This window comes from Gossypium hirsutum, chromosome A04 (assembly GCF_007990345.1).
Source record: "Gossypium hirsutum isolate 1008001.06 chromosome A04, Gossypium_hirsutum_v2.1, whole genome shotgun sequence".
In the NCBI taxonomy this organism is placed as follows: domain Eukaryota; kingdom Viridiplantae; phylum Streptophyta; class Magnoliopsida; order Malvales; family Malvaceae; genus Gossypium; species Gossypium hirsutum.
The window spans coordinates 72,215,426-72,232,112 of record NC_053427.1 but is presented as its reverse complement, the minus strand read 5'-3'; the positions used below and the strand labels follow the sequence as shown (position 1 = coordinate 72,232,112).

At 39.9% G+C, this 16,687-nt stretch overlaps 1 non-coding gene across 1 annotated transcript; it reads right to left on the bottom strand.

Annotated features, from left to right (window-relative positions):
- Window positions 1-3,481: 3,481 nt before the first annotated feature.
- Window positions 3,482-3,588, bottom strand: LOC121228486 (small nucleolar RNA R71). Its single transcript, XR_005926062.1, has one exon. It is a non-coding gene; the product is annotated as a small nucleolar RNA R71 (small nucleolar RNA).
- Window positions 3,589-16,687: the final 13,099 nt, after the last annotated feature.

Here is a 16,687-nt window from a genome sequence, read left to right as displayed (position 1 = left end):
TTATTCATGTTATTGTTGTTAAACTTATGAAATGCTTCTACACCATCTCATTGTATTTGTTGCATTTCATTACATTTAGGTTAGTTTGCATTTAGTTGATTAACAGATACAATCTCTGTGGAGATGATAACTCTTTTACTTACTTATTACTTGATAACAACTGTGTACACTTGCACATTCCAACGCAAACAAATACATGGATGCACCTTTGGTTACTTTTTTTATCCGTATTGGTCCAACATCCATCATGCCACTCCACCTTACTCCATTTGTCCTGCTCTTTAAATTTGTTCTTTAAACCTCACTTATCACAGAAAATACCTATTCTAGCTTAATGTACTTAGGGACTTTTACAAATATTTTGAAACATGTTTTCCCTAACTTTTCCCTACTTCCCTTATTCTGTTGGTGACCAAATTTAAATATTTCAATCTCACCATTTATTTTCATAATCAACTCAATATTTTCTAAATCAATGGTAGACCTCGACTTGGCTAAAAATTATCTTCCTAACAGAATAGGTATCTCATTGTCTTCTTCAAACTTTAGAATTACAAAATCAACCAGGATAGTAAAGTTACACACTTTCACCAACACATCTTCAAGTACTCCTTTCGATTGTATAAAAGACCTGTCCGAAAATTGTAGTGTGATATGCGTGTTTTAAAGCTACCCTAAACCGAGTTTCATTTATATAGATAAAGGTATCAATTTTATACTAGCTTCTAGATCACATAACACTTTACTGAAGTGAATATTCCCTATCTCTATAGGAATTGTAAAACTCCCTAGGTCTTTCAGTTTTGGGGTACCTATTTAGAAATTATCGCACTACAAGATGTGCCTTTATTACCTTACTCTCTTGTTTTAATTTTCCTACACCTAAACATGATTTCTTTTAAATACTTTGCATATTCAAGAACTCTTTCAATTAATTTGATTAAAGGCAAGTTAACATTAAGTGATTTGAATAAGTTTACAAAACTTCCAAATTTTGCTTCATCTCATTTCCGCTTATCTTCTAACCATAAGGGGAATGGTATCTTGGTTGGTACGAGTTCTCTATTTGGCTCAACTACCAACTCAGCTGTTGACTTAACTATCTTCTCTGATTCTCGTTCGGCATAATTATTTTAAAGAGCTTCTTATTGAAGATCATTGGCATCCTCCTTGTCCTCCTTTTGAGTTGGGTTTTCTAGGTTACTCAATACTTTACCTGAGCAGAGCACAATTGCCTTCACATGCTTCTTCCCTTCTCTCCAAAGATAATCTTTCGTAATTTGACATAGCATATTAAAATAATTTTCTAACTTTAGAAGCTCAAAAGCAAGCATTTCCATTAGGTTTTAGTTATGCTTTTGTAAATTTTCATTAAAGATAATAAAATGTGTAAATTAGGCCTTATATTGACCTTAGGGGCTGAATGAAGCCTAAGGGTGAGCTAATTATCTTTGTAAGTGTGTAAGAGACCATTAGAAGGCCTGAAAAATAGATGTCACTATGTCGCAACACAGAATGATCAATGTCGTAACATAGGGAGCATAATGAAGAAATCATGAAACTGCCTTTGATGTCATGACACAGACCAAGAGTGTCGCAACATACCCCTAAAGTTATCACAAGAGGAGTATATTGACTCCTATTTCGTGACGCAGGCCCTGGTGTGTATCGACATCGACTCTGAATGGAATTAAACTCAAGCCAGGGGGCATTTTGGTCTACCCAATCAAACTTAAAGCTAGGGAACTTCAAGTAACCTAGAGTTAAGGACGACGATTACCTGAAATCTATAAATAGGCTCATTTTTCACGTGTTATGAAAACCATTTACTTAGCTTAGAATTTCACTCTTAATTTCAGATTAGCTTTTCTTTTGTCTAAGGTTTTAGGTTTATTTTCAGTTTTTTTATTGTTTGATCTCAATAGACAAACTTATGGATTTGTTTAATCTTTAATACAAATCAAACGTTTTCTTAAACTCTAACACTTCAATTCATTTGTCATGTTTTCTCTTTACATCACTTCCATATTATTTATGAAAGCCATGAGAAACCAATAATTCTATTGGGGGATTAGTGAGTGGAGGTATGATGTATTAACTATTTTGAACGGTTACTCAATGGATCAACTATTCAGGAAAGGAAGTACTTAAAACCCTAAGCCTAACAACACTACGAAGTCAGCAAGGTGGGAATTAACCCAAAATTGGTATGGCCTATTCGTGAACACCTTCACTCCAAGTTGACCTGGACAATGAGTTTGGAAGATAAGTAGTCTTTGTCGATTCATTATTTGAGTGGAAGGTCGGAGGATCATGTTGGGATAGCGACTAGTTGATTGACAAGCAATCTGAAACGATAGTTGATGGGGATTATCGAAGCGAGCTAAACAACAATAATCAGATTTGATTTATTCTATTCTTAAATCTCTTCAATTTTATTTCTTTATGTTATTTCATTTTATTATTAGTAAAAATCTTAAAAACTCATTTGATTTTTACTTCTATACTATAACTGATTTGAAGAACTAATTAGATCTTTTAGTGTCCAGGTTAAAATTGATCTAGCACTCGCCTCCCTTGGATACGATCCTCAAAGTACTCACCTACTCCATTGTAACTATATTACAACTAGACCTATATACTTGTGGATACAGCTCACTGATATATCTTTTACTGTAGAATTCACAATCTAGATGTTAGTACATTCGAAAGTGGTCAAGAAGTTGGTGCCGTTGTCGGGGAGGCAACGTCACTAGTTTGATTTTAGTTTCTGCACTCTAAAAAGAATAATTAAGAAATTTTTAGGTGATACATAAGATTTTATTTTCTTTATTATTAAGAAATTTTTAGGTGATACATATGATTTTATTTTCTTTATTGTTACTAATCTTCTCTTTCTGGGTTTAATTATGACCCGTAGTAAGGGAACACCCATACTAGCAATCATAGATAAAGAAAGAAAGATTCAGATAAATCATTAACAGCAACAATAGTACTACCACCACTGGTCGCAGGCAACATGCCACGTGAAAATTCATTGTTCGGTGACACTAACATTTTAGAAGATCCACCAACACCACCACAGTTACACGTAAACTTACACATGACTCGTAACAAGAGAATCTTGTGAGACTACCCATTACCAAGTCTGGACATGGTTCAGGAAAGCATAACAAGGTCGGCTATTACAGCAAATAATTTTGAGATCAAATCGAAAATGATTCAAATGATCTAGAATAATCTGTAAAAGGGCACAATGATAAAGGATCTGAATCAATACTTAAAATGGTTTCTCCGACTTTGTGACACTTTCAAGTACAATGCGATCACTTACGATGCTATTCATCTTTGGTTGCTCCCCTTTTCTTTGATTGATAACGTCTTTTCTTTACTAGACTCACAAGCACCGGGATTTATCATGACATGGGATAAGCTCGCTGGAAAGTTCCTACAAAATTTCTTCCCCATTAGTAAAGCGGATCAACTAAGAAAAGAGATTTTTATCTTTAGATAGTTGAAAGGAGAAAGTTTTTATGAGGCATGAGAACGTTTCAAAATGTTGATTCAGAAATGTTCGTACCACAGATTCCCTAAATGGATGCGATTGTAGGTGTTTTATAATGGGTTGGATGCAAATGCAAAAATAGGACTAGATAGAATAGTAAGAGGAGCCCTTATGAAAAGAACATACGAGGATGCGTACGAAACCATTGATAACATGGAATTGAACTCCTGGCAGTGGCCCATTGAACGATTTACATATAGCTAGAAAATCACTACGGTAAAAGCTATTCAAGAATATGACAAGTATCAATAGTTAATGGATAGACTTAACTGTATTAAAACTGCAAACAATGCGCCGTCTATGCGTGGAGGTGACAAACTGCTCTTCCATATGTCAACTATCCTGCTAATGATGTGAATTATATAAGAAATAGGGGTAAAAACCCTTATTCAAATACCTACAATCCCTGCTAAAGATATCACCCGAATCTGAGATAAGGAGGAAACCAATGAGGAGGTAATAGTTTGAATCAAGTTAAAAATACTAATTATCAACCTCCTTATTTACAAAAACCTCAGGATAGGGTCTACCCAAGTGACCATAGTACATGTGGTTAACGTCTGGATAGAATCGAGGGAGAAATGTAGTCAATGAGAACAAATATAAAGCATATGAAATCTGAGTGCACCAACTCAACAAGAACATTGACTAAACTTAAGGATCAAATGACCCAATTGATGAGTATGATAAGTGACATCAAAAGAAAAATTGGCACACGTATTCCAAGTAATACAGAAAATAATCCTCGGGGGGAAGGTAAGGAGCACGTGAAAGCAATAGCACTTAGATTGGGCAAAGTATTGAGTAGCCTAGAAAAACCTATTTCAAAGATGATCCTTAAGAGAAATCTCTAGAGGCTGAAGATGAACCAAAATCAGAGGAGGTAATTGCACTGATGGTGGAGCCAGAAAAGGAAATAACTAAAGATGTTGCCCTTACAAAAATCCCATTCCCTTCAAGAGTAGAAGACAAGCAAAAGCAGGACGAAGATGAGTTTGTAAGCTTCCTAAACTTATAAAAAACATTAAATGCCTTTAATTGAGTTAATTAAGAAAGTTCCTAAGTATCCCAAGTTTTTAAAAGAAATTATGTCTAGGCATAGGAAAATTAAGGTAAGAGAACAAGTTAATTTAAGTGCATCCTATAGTGTTATTATTTCAAGACAGGTTCCCCAAAACTTGAAAGACACAGAAGTTTTACTATTCCTATAGAGTTAGGGAGCATTCATTTTCATAGAGCTCTATGTAACTTAGGAGCTAGTATTAATTTAATGCCTTTATCTAGTTTTGAAAAACTCGAGTTGGGGACCTCAAAACGACTTAAATAACACTACAGTTGGCTGACAGATCTTCAGTACCTTTGAAAGGTGTATTAGAAGATGTGTTAGTCAAAGTACGCAGCTTAATTATCCCAGCAGATTTTGTGATTCTAGATTTTGAAGAAGATTGAGAGATACAAGTCTTATTAAATAGAACTTTCCTAGTCACTTCTAGGTCCACCGTTGATTTGAAAAAAAATGAATTAACCATGAAAATCAATGGTGAGACTGAAATCTTTAAATGTTGTAATCAACTAAGCGAGGAAAGTAGAAGGGATTTAGGAATACAGTGGAAAGAATTATTTCTTTCTAACACACCTAATTCAAGAAATATACTTCCTTTTATGCATACAAAAAGAATAAACAAGTTTAAGGAAAGGGACAAGCGTGCAAAGCTGGAATGGCACAACAGGCGATGGAACTAACAGAATAGAAGAATCGTCCATCTGTGAATTGATGATATTGTCGGATGAATCTGATAATAAAACGTAAATTATTTCAATTGATGCTAAGATTTTGTAAATTATTGTATATTTAGCTAACTATTTAGTAATAGATTTTAATTTTCATTAAATTTTGTGTTTTATAGAAACCGTAACACTCTAGAAAATGGAATTTTGAGTAAAAACAGAGCCAGTGTCACAACATAAGAGCCATGTGTCGCAACACCGAGGGTAAGTTTAATAAAATTGAGAAAAACCTTTCGATATCGAGACACGGACTTTCAGTGTCACAGTATCGAAGCTAGTATACTCAGAAATCCAAAAATTTAAAATGTGTCGTGATATCAAACCCTGAAGTCGCGACAATGGTGAACTACTTAGGATGTCACGACACGAAACCCCTATGTCGTGACATCGCTATAATTTTCTACAGGGTTAACCTGACCCATTCATGTAACCCAATGGTTTAAACCCTTCTTTACCTAATTTTTTAACCATCAAGACACCTTTTTTCAACCTTAAAACACATTATTTCCCTCCTTAAACACATCTTAACCCTATATTCTCTCAACCCTCTCAAAATCTCTTACAACTCCTTAAACCTTAAATCCCCAATCTCCACTTATTTAAACCTCCATACCTCAACCATACTTAGTGCCACAAGGAATAGGAACACTCAAGAAATAATAGACACCGCATGAAATGAGACATTCACACAACTTCTACGTGGTTAAGGGTTCCTAATTTAATACTTTTTACTATTCTATTGAATTTCCCGATATTTTTCTCTCGTTCCAAGTCTTGTAATAATCCCTCCTAGAAAAGCTAGACGAACTGTGGAAACAAAGCCATCGATAGGTCAAAATCACTCTAGTTTTCCAAATTACATTTGTTGAAAAAATATTTTAATAAAATTCAAGGAAAGACATTCATTCAATAGAGAGGATTTGATCCGTCTAAGATTCTTTGATAGGATATATGGCCTTTGGTTTGATATCATAAGTGGGAGCATTTTTGGACAATCCCGAAAGATAATGCTGTGAACTCTATTGTTAAAGATTTTTATGCTTCCTTAAAGGACCAAGAGTCTAAAAACACTGAAGGCCATATGTGGGAAATAGTGTCTGTGCGAAGGAAGGAAGTGCGAGTAACCCCCCGAATTATTTTTTATTTTTATAATGCTCCATATTATGAAAAATATTTTACTAATGAAACTAATTTAGAGTAATTTTGAGACATAAATATGGATAAAATTAAAAACTTTTTCACTGAAGAAAGGTGTAACGCCCCAAATTTTGGGAATTCTGAAAAAAAGTTTGTAAAATTAAAAATTTTGTGTTCTGCTTGTTAAGTGTAGATTTAATTGTGATAGTGGGCCTCTAGAAGGCCCAAGCTTAGGATAACCCGATAGTTTTAATTAATTTTAATTCCATAAGAGAAAGGGGTTTTGGTAAATTGGGCTTTGAGGAATTAATTGTGTAAAATAGATCACAAGGAAGCAAGTGGTGAAGTGGCATGTGACGCCACAGGGAAGGCTATAAGTGGCGTGTGAAAGCTAGGGAGGACCCAGGTTCAAGTCACATTGATAGCAAAACAAGGGATTAATTTTTATGAACAGGAAAGGTAGGTAATGGAAATGAAATGAAAGACTGTTAACAAGAGTTTGAGTTGCTCAGGAGATGGAGCAAGGAGGGGATAAGGGAGAGAAATTAGGAGCTGATTAGGGAGAGATGTGTTGGCTGAATGTTGGACTCTTAAAGAGTAAGAGGTGGCCGGCCAAGGGATTCTTTAAGGGGCCAAAATTAGGCTAGGTTAAGGAGCTAGTATAAATTCGGCACTTAGGGTAGTTGGTGCCGTTTCCTGACTTTTCTCCTCATCTTTTCTTTTCTCCTCTCCTCATTACCCTTTTTCTTCATCTCCTTTCCTCCATTGCCGAACCTTCCTACCAACTTGTTCATCTCCATTTTTCCCTTCAACCGTTTCAAAACCTTCATAGCCTTTGGCCATAAAAAGCCGAAATCCCGAAAGCTTGATTCTTTTTGTGCCGATTTCTTATAACCAAAACCACATCTCTTCTCTTCATCATTTGTGACCTATTCACCAGCCCTCTAAAACCTCAAGTTTTGACGACAAGACCATAGCAAAACCCTCTCGTTTTACCTTTCTAAACACAAGTTGCAAAAAGCCGAAAACCCCACATTAAAAGGGACTTGGCCGAATACTGGAGTCACTGAAAGCTCGACTTTTGTTATCATCTGAGGGCTTAGATCTACATCAGGATCGAGTGGGAAACTCATTGGAATCATTCACTAAGGAATCGGTGGTAAGTCTTCTCCAAAACTTAGTTTTCTTACATATTTTAGGAAAAGCCGAAATCTCTAAAAGTTAGGGAGATTGTCGATTTGGACTTGTAACCCTGAGGGGTCGTAATAACTATTTTGTTTTGGTAATAGCGTGATTTAGAGGCGGTTGATCAAGGGCTTGGACAGGTGGAACGATCGGATCTTTGGAGTTAACCATCTTTCGGCAGTAAGGTAAGAGCAATAAGGGTGTTAGGAATGTTTGGTCGAATGTGGTAGGGGACTATATACTCAATCTTATTTCGATATTTGGAGTAATATTAAGTGATTCAATTCTAGGCAGTTCGTGTGTAGATCTCATCGAGGAAATTCCAAAAACAGGTGTGTAACTGACACCCTCTCATAGGCTAGATCGGCAAAAGCCGAAAAGCCGAAATGCTGAAAAGCCGGTATATTAGGCACTTGCGAGTGTGTGAATGCTCGTAAGACGTATGGGTAATTATTACTGGTAATCGAAAGTGATAAAACTGCAGTACGCGCGATTTCGTGCGTTTTGATATTTTGGGCTTAATGGGCCAAAACTGGGTTAATGGGCCAACAGGCCCAATTCGGTAAGAACACTCGGTAAGTGTTTCTGGCTAAACGTAATGGCTACGATATGCATGAAAACCTTAGAAATAGTTAGATGTACTAGAGTACCCCTATGTATGCAAAATTACCATTATACCCCTATGTATGCAAAATGACCTTTATACCCCTGGGGTTAATTTTGTCTGAAAAGCATGATGAATTAAATCTGTATGATGTATGCCATGAATGTATATCTGTTGCATGGGGACATGGGTTATATTATGGAGGAAGCGTCCTGGTGGCATTGCCACAAATTATCTGTTCTGGTGGCCCTGCCACATATATCTGCTCTGGTGGCACTGCCACAAAATATCTGTATCTGGTGACTCTGTCACATTTTCTGTATCTGGTAGCCATGCTACATATTTCTGTGGCGTGTAGCGGTTGGGTGGGTCGAGTAGTCTCCCCACATGGTGAAAGGATGGTATGGGGGTGCACATGGTTGGATATGGTTGGGTTTCTGCATAAGCATGATATATCTGTTCTGATCTATTCTGGGCCTATGGGCTTTATTCTGAAATCTGTTCTGGGCTAAGGCCAACTTATTTTGTCTCTGTGGTTTGAACTAATTTAGGCTATGGTTGGGTTGAATTACACACTGAGTTTCCCAAAACTCACCCCTTATTTTCATCCTCGCAGGTAATCCTCATCCATAGTGGGCTTGGAGCTGTGAGGGATTCGGACTGGCCACATGTTTCTACGAACCTGGTTTCTTTCTGGTGAACTGGTCGTCCTTTTAATTTCATTTATGGTTTTGGGTTTTAAGTGTAATAAGGCCACTTAATTATTTTTATGGTTTTGTTTTACTTTTATTATTTTATTTTATTATGATGAAAAAAACTATGATAACTAAGGAAAATGGGTTAGCTTTAGAACGCGTTTCCAAAAACATTAAGTGATTTCAAAATAACTCGATTACAAGTAAGACTTCCGCTAAGCTAACGTTTTCAAACTTAATCACGTTATTAAGATGGACTTAACCAAATGGTTTTCTCACAATTATACGAGATGTTAGAGTGTGGCAATGGTGGTGTGCATATCTAGGATTGGATCCGAAGGGAGCTTGGTACTTAAGCAGTCCGACAGACTCACCTCCTCTTTTTCTGGTTTCCTACCTGGTGCACAGCTCCTATTCACTTTAACCTATATTAAAAGTATCTTTTACATCACCAATAAGGTTTTCCAAACTAAGTAATACGGAATGTTTTGTACGCATCAATGTAGCGCACTGGATCCGGTCATAACGTCTAGGCCGGGTTTGGGGTGTTACATTTAGTGCTATCAGAGCCTAGGTTGCAACAACTCGGCTGTGGAATTGGTTTACAAAAATGAAGATTTTAAAAAAAAATCAGTTTTTAAAAAAAAATCTGGACTCCTGAAGGTGGCATTCCGAATCTCCGTCCCAAGCCTGTAAGTATTCTGAATTTTTCTGAATATATTCTGAATTATCTGTCTGTACTGAAACTTTATTCGAATACTCTAGATAGGATGCTACTGAAATCCTAGAAAAGCTTGCTAAAAGACTGAGACTGTCGCTAGACATCGATTCTGCGAAAACCAATTCTGAATTACTGTCTGAATCATAAAACATCTGTAATAAACATTGGAATGATATTAACGCATAAAATTCGTAATCAGATAATACGATATGAGTACGCGAGCAGCTCGAGGTAGAGGCCGTGGACGAGGCCGAGGAAGAGCTCGAGCGGGATCTTTGTCTTCAGGACATATGCCAGCAGCAAAAGCACCGGTACCTTCGGCAACGGAAGTGGAATCACATGATCGTGGTACCGGGGATGACGCCCTGTCGCAGGCAATGCTTCGAGTTCTAGAAAGGGTTACCGGGGCAAGTTCGGGCAACAGAATTCGAGGATCGATTTCTGAACGACTCCGGGCTAACAGAGCGGAGATCTTTAGGGGTGTATCTGGTGTAGCCCCGAATGTGGCAGAATATTGGTTTGAGGCCACGGAACGAATTATGGATGACTTGGACTGTTCTGTGGAGCAGAAGCTGAAGGGGGCCGTATCGTTGCTGCGAGATGAGGCTTATCAGTGGTGGCTCACCGTGAGGGATGGAACCCCAGCTAATAGGGTTACTTGGGAGCTGTTTAAGACAGCCTTTAAGGGAAAGTACGTCGGGGCAAGTTATGTGGACGCTCATAGGAAAGAATTCTTGAATCTTGTCCAAGGAGGCAAAACTGTTGCTGAGTACGAGGCTGAATTTCTGAGGCTGAGTAGGTATGCTGTGCGAATAGTTGCTACGGAGTATGAGTATAACGTTCGCTTTGAGGATGGACTCAGAGATGACTTTAAGGTGCTGATTGCTCCGCAGAGGGAGCGTGACTTCGCGGTTCTGGTGGAAAAAGCTAAGATCACTGAGGAGGTAAAGCATACTGAGAGGCAGAACCGTGAGAAAGATCGGAACCGTTTCTGGAGGGATTCTGGACCTTCGGGTGGAGCAAACAAGAATGTCAAAAGGGCGAGAGTGGAGGAGCCAGTTCGAGCCGTTCCGATGAATGTGGTTAAACAGCCAATCTGTGGGGACTGTGGTAAGGTACACCTGGGTGAGTATAGGAAACGTTCTGGTGCTTGTTTCCGATGCGGATCTATGGAGCACAGAGTTAAGGACTGTCCACAGAGAGCTGATCAGGCTCAGGTTGCTGTACAAAGGGTTGTTCAACCCATGAGAGGTGGACCACAACCACCGAGAGGACGTGGACAAGGTAGGGGCAGAAATGGGAATGGAAATGGTCGAGGTCGAGGGGCGCCTGGCAGAGGAGCCGAAAATGCTGAGGCTCGACAGCCAGCGTTGGTGTATGCAGCTCGTCGTCGAGAGGAGGGTGACGCACCTGATGTCATAACTGGTACGTTTTTAGTTTCTAATATGCCGTATACTGCCTTGGTGGATATTGGATCTACTCATTCTTATGTTGCGTGTGCCATATCTAGGTCTTTGGGAGTGCATTCTGAGAAGATTGTGAGTAGGGTATCTGTGCTAAGTCCCTTGGGTCACTCGGTTAGGGTAGACAAGCTGTATAAGGATGTACCCTTAGAAACTCAAGGCAGGATCTTTCCTGAAGATCTAATGGAGTTGCCGTTTGGAGAATTTGATCTCATTCTGGGAATGGACTGGCTTGTTAAGCATAAGGCGACTCTGGACTGTGCTGCTAAGCGAATGGTGCTAAGGACCACGGAAGGAGATGAGGTTATGGTGATAGGTGAACGAAGGGACTATTTGTCTAATGTGGTATCGGCATTGAGGGCTGAAAAGTGGATTCGAAAAGGTTGTGAGGCCTATTTGGCATTTGTAAGTCAAACAGATGTAGAGGGGCTGATAGTGGACAAGGTTAGAACTGTAACAGAGTTCCAAGATGTCTTTCCGGAGGAGCTTCCGGGATTGCCTCCCAACCGAGAAGTCAAATTTGGAATAGACCTGTTGCCTAGGACAGCACCAGTGTCCATTGCACCATATAGGATTGCACCGAAGGAGTTGGTGGAGTTAAAGGCGCAAATTCAAGAATTGTTGGATAGGGGCTTTATTAGGCCAAGTGTGTCTCCATGGGGAGCACCGGTGCTATTCATGAAGAAGAAGGATGGGACGATGCGCATGTGCATTGATTATCGCCAGTTGAATAAACTGACGATTAAGTATAAGTACCCTCTGCTAAGGATTAACGATCTGTTCGACCAGCTTAAGGGAGCTTCTGTATTTTCCAAGATCGATCTTCGATCTGGATATCATCAGTTAAGGGTCAAGGAGGCAGATATTCATAAGACAGCATTCAGGACTCGTTATGGTCATTATGAGTTTCTGGTTATGCCATTTGGACTAACAAACGCTCCTACAGCGTTTATGGATCTGATGAATCGTGTGTTCCAACCATTTCTAGATCGGTTCATGGTCGTCTTTATTGACGATATTCTGGTATATTCTGAGACCGAAGCAAACCATGATGAGCATCTCCGCACTGTGTTGCAAGTGTTAAGGGAGAAGGAACTTTATGCGAAGTTCAGCAAGTGTGAGTTCTGGTTCAGGGAGGTAACCTTTTTGGGGCATGTGGTCTCTGTAGAGGGGATTAGAGTGGATCCTCAAAATATTGAAGCAATTTTGGAATAGAAGCCACCTAGGTCGGTTTCAGAAATTCGAAGTTTCCTAGGGTTGGCAGGATACTACAGAAGGTTTGTGGAAGGTTTTTCTGTGATGGCAGCACCTCTCACAAAACTCATAAGGAAAGGAGTACCGTTTGTATGGACGGAGAAGTAGCAAGAAGCTTTTGAGAGGTTGAAGAAAGTTCTGACTGAAGCACCTGTGTTAATTCAACCAGAGTCTGGGAAAGATTTTACTGTGTACAGTGATGCATCACACGTAGGTTTGGGTTGTGTGTTGATGCAAGAGGGTAAGGTGGTTGCTTATGCGTCTCGACAACTTAAGCCTCACGAAGGGAACTATCCACTCATGATCTGGAGTTAGCAGCAGTGATCTTTGCACTTAAAATCTGGAGACATTACTTGTATGGAGAAAGGTGTATTACATACACAGATCATAAGAGTCTCAAGTATTTGCTGACTCAGAAGGAACTGAACCTTAGGCAAAGGAGATGGATCGAGTTGTTTAAGGAGTATGATTGTTCAATCGAATATCACCCAGGCAAGGCTACTGTGGTAGCCGATGCTCTAAGTCGTAGAGCTGTATCTGATCTGAGAGCAATGTTTGCTCGTCTAAGTCTGTATGATGATGGAAGTCTGTTGGCTGAATTGCAAGTAAGGCCAACCCGGGTGGATCAGATTAAGGAAAAGCAGTTGAAAGATGAGTCTTTGGTCCCTCGTTTTCAACAAGTTAAGGTAGGGGAAACTTTTGAGTTTGGGTTAAATGATGATGGGGTTGTGTGTTTTCGAGGTAGAATTTGTGTTCCGAAGGACTCTGGCTTGAGACAGTCAATTTTGAAGGAAGCTCATGGGGGACTTTGTGCCATGCATCCTGGAGGGAATAAGTTGTACCATGACTTGCGAGAACTGTATTGGTGGCCTGGACTTAAGCGAGAGGTAACGAAATTTGTGGGGAAATGTCTGACATGCCAGCAAGTGAAAGCTGAGCATCAGTTACCTTCTGGATTATTGCAGCCAGTAAAAATACCACTTTGGAAGTGGGAGAGAGTAACCATGGACTTTGTGAGTGGACTACCCTTGACACCATCGAAGAAAGACTCGATATGGGTGATTGTGGATAGGTTGACCAAGTCGGCTCATTTTATACCTGTTCGCACAGACTTTTCACTTCAGAAGTTAGCCAAGTTGTATGTGGCGAAGATTGTACGACTGCATGGAGTTCCGGTCTCGATTATCTCTGATGGGATCCTAGATTCACATCTCGATTTTGGCAAAAGTTGCATGAGGCATTGGGAACGCGATTGAACTTTAGTGCGGCTTTCCATCCCCAAACTGAGGGTCAGTCGGAAAGAGTTATTCAGATTCTGGAAGACATGTTAAGGGGATGTGTTATTGATTTCCGAGGTAGTTGGGAGGATTACTTGCCTTTGGCAGAGTTTGCATACAACAATAGTTATCAGTCGAGTATTCGAATGGCACCTTATGAAGCACTGTATGGGCGAAGGTGTCGAACACCTAGTTGTTGGACTGAACTGGGGGAGCGACAAGTTCTTGGACCTGAGTTGGTGGCAGATACTGAGGATAAGGTCAGGTTAATTAGAGATTGGTTAAAGGAAGCGTCTGATAGGCAAAAGTCGTATGAAGATCTGAAGCGTAAGGAGATTGAATACTCAGTGGGCGATATGGTCTTCTTGAAGGTTTCACCTTGGAAGAAGATACTAAGGTTTGGTAAGAAGGGCAAGTTGAGTCCGCGGTTCATGGGCCTTATCGAATTTTGAAGCGAGTAGGCCCAGTGGCTTATCAGTTGGAATTGCCTTCAGAGTTAGACAGGATTCACGATGTCTTTCACGTCTCCATGTTAAGGCGCTATCGTGCTGACCCTACTCATGTCGTGCCGGTTGCAGAAATTGAGGTGCGAGCTGATTTGACCTTTGAGGAGGAGCCTGTACAAATATTGGATCGAGACGTTAAGGTTCTGAGGAGGAAATCTGTACAGTTAGTGAAAGTGCTTTGGCGTAACCATGGCAGAGAAGAAGCTACTTGGGAGCCAGAGGAGGCAATGCAATAGCAATACCCTCATCTATTCGGATCAGGTAAATTTCGAGGACGAAATTTCTTTAAGGTGGGTAGAGTTGTAACGCCCCAAATTTTTTGGAATTCTGAAACAAAGTTTGTAAAATTAAAAATTCTGTGTTCTACTTGTTAAGTGTAGGTTTAATTGTGATAGTGGGCCTCTAGAAGGCCCAAGCTTAGGATAACCCGATAGTTTTAATTAATTTTAATTCCATAAGAGAAAGGGGTTCTGGTAAATTGGGCTTTGAGGAATTAATTGTGTAAAATAGATCACAAGGAAGCAAGTGGTGAAGTGGCATATGACGCCACAGGGAAGGCTATAAGTGGCGTGTGGAAGCTAGGGAGGACCCAGGTTCAAGTCACATTGATAGCAAAACAAGGGATTGATTTTTATGAACAGGAAAGGTAGGTAATGGAAATGAAGTGAAAGATTGTTAACAAGAGTTTGAGTTGCTCAAGAGATGGAGCAAGGAGGGGATAAGGGAGAGAAATTAGGAACTAATTAGGGAGAGATGTGTTGGCTGAATGTTGGACTCTTAAAGAGCAAGAGGTGGCCGGCCAAGGGATTCTTTAAGGAGGCAAAATTCGGCTAGGTAAAGGAGCTAGTATAAATTCGGCACTTAGGGTAGTTGGTGCCGTTTCCTGACTTTTCTCCTCATCTTTTCTTTTCTCCTCTCCTCATCTACCTTTTTCTTCATCTCCTTTCCTCCATTGCCGAACCTTCCTACCATCTTGTTCATCTCCATTTTTCCCTTCAACCGTTTCAAAACCTTATAGCCTTTGGCCATAAAAAGCCGAAATCCCGAAAGCTTGATTCTTTTTGTGCCGATTTCTTATAACCAAAACCACATCTCTTCTCTTCATCATTTGTGGCCGATTCACCAGCCCTCTAAAACCTCAAGTTTTGACGACAAGACCATAGCAAAACCCTCTCGTTTTACCTTTCTAAACACAAGTTGCAAAAAGCCGAAAACCCCACATTAAAAGGGACTTGGCCGAATACTGGAGTCACTGAAAGCTCGACTTTTGTTATCATATGAGGGCTTAGATCTACATCGGGATCGGGTGGGAAACTCATTGGAATCATTCACTAAGGAATCGGTGGTAAGTCTTCTCCAAAACTTAGTTTTCTTACATATTTTAGGAAAAGCCGAAATCTCTAAAAGTTAGGGAGGTTGTCGATTTGGAATTGTAACCCTAAGGGGTCGTAATAACTATTTTGTTTTGGTAATAGCGTGATCTAGAGGCGGTTGATCAAGGGCTTGGACAGGTGGAACGATCGGATCTTTAGAGTTAACCATCTTTCAGCAGTAAGGTAAGAGCAATAAGGGTGTTAGGCATGTTCGGCCGAATGTGGTAGGGGACTATATACTCAATCTTATTTCGATATTTGGAGTAATATTAAGTGATTCAATTGTAGGCAGTTCGTGTGTAGATCTCGTCGAGGAAATCCCAAAAATAGGTGTGTAACTGACACCCTCTCATAGGCTAGATCGGCAAAAGCCGAAAAGCCGAAATGCCGAAAAGCCGGAATTTTGGGCACTCGCAAGTGTGCGAATGCTCGTAAGACGTATGGGTAATTATTACTGGTAATCGAAAGTGATAAAACTGCAGTACGCGCGATTTTGTGCGTTTTGATATTTTGGGCTTAATGGGCCAAAACTGGGTTAATGGGCCAACGGGCCCAATTCGGTAAGAACACTCGGTAAGTGTTTCTGGCTAAACGTAATGGCTACGATATGCATGAAAACCTTAGAAATAGTTAGATGTACTAGAGTACCCCTATGTATGCAAAATTACCATTATACCCCTATGTATGCAAAATGACCTTTATACCCCTAGGGTTAATTTTGTCTGAAAAGCATGATGAATTAAATCTGTATGATGTATGCCATGAATGTATATCTGTTGCATGGGGACATGGGTTGTATTATGGAGGAAGCGTCCTGATGGCTATGCCACAAATTATCTGTTCTGGTGGCCCTGCCACATATATCTGTTCTGGTGGCACTGCCACAAAATATCTGTATCTGGTGACTCTGTCACATTTTCTGTATCTGGCAGCCATGCTACATATTTCTGTGGCATGTAGCGGTTGGGTGGGTCGAGTAGTCTCCCCACATGGTGAAAGGATGGTATGGGGGTGCACATGGTTGGATATGGTTGGGTTTCTACATAAGCATGATATATCTGTTCTGATCTGTTCTGGGCCTATGGGCTTTATTCTGAAATCTGTTCTGGGCTAAGTCCA